The following is a 660-nucleotide window of genomic DNA, read 5'->3' on the forward strand; positions in this document are numbered from 1 at the left end:
GAAAAGCCTCTATTCCAGTCGTTATCAGGGTCAAAGATAGCAAAGAGAAAGAGCAAGTCACTAAGGCATTTCATTGGCAATGTCTCTATCATGCTATTTCACCTAAACTCAAATGGATAATTCAACATGATGGCGCAGAGATAAAGCTCTGATACCAGCGGAGTGGTTTCAATAAAAGAAGGAGGCTGGTGAAAAACAACAGTTGTCTCTTAACGCTGCAGTATAATGTCTCTGAAAAATGCCATTAATGTTATGAAATAATCATTAAGGAAGTAAAATTACACATATGTTGTCCCATCTCAACAGGATACCTGGAATTATGCAAACATCCAATATCACGTTTTATTATTAGAATTTAAAATACAATCAGTCTAGATAGGTCCTTTAAAAATATGTACAACACTTTAACCTTTGGTCTGATTATAACTACAAGCATAGGAAAATATCAAGTAGGGTATGATAATGGGAAATATAAGAGAAAAGAGGAGCATAGACATGTGTTCATATCCCCTAAATAAAATCCAGGGCTGCCATCTGCCTTCAGAAATCATCTAATTTGTAAAAAAAGATTCCACCTGTGTGTAATTTCACTCCATTATAAAAGTACCGTATTTTCCGCACTATAAGACGCACCTAAAAACCTTCAATTTCCTCAAAAGC

This window comes from Poecilia latipinna, unplaced genomic scaffold (assembly GCF_001443285.1).
Source record: "Poecilia latipinna isolate Pla-1442-1.1 unplaced genomic scaffold, P_latipinna-1.0 Scaffold308, whole genome shotgun sequence".
Taxonomy (NCBI): domain Eukaryota; kingdom Metazoa; phylum Chordata; class Actinopteri; order Cyprinodontiformes; family Poeciliidae; genus Poecilia; species Poecilia latipinna.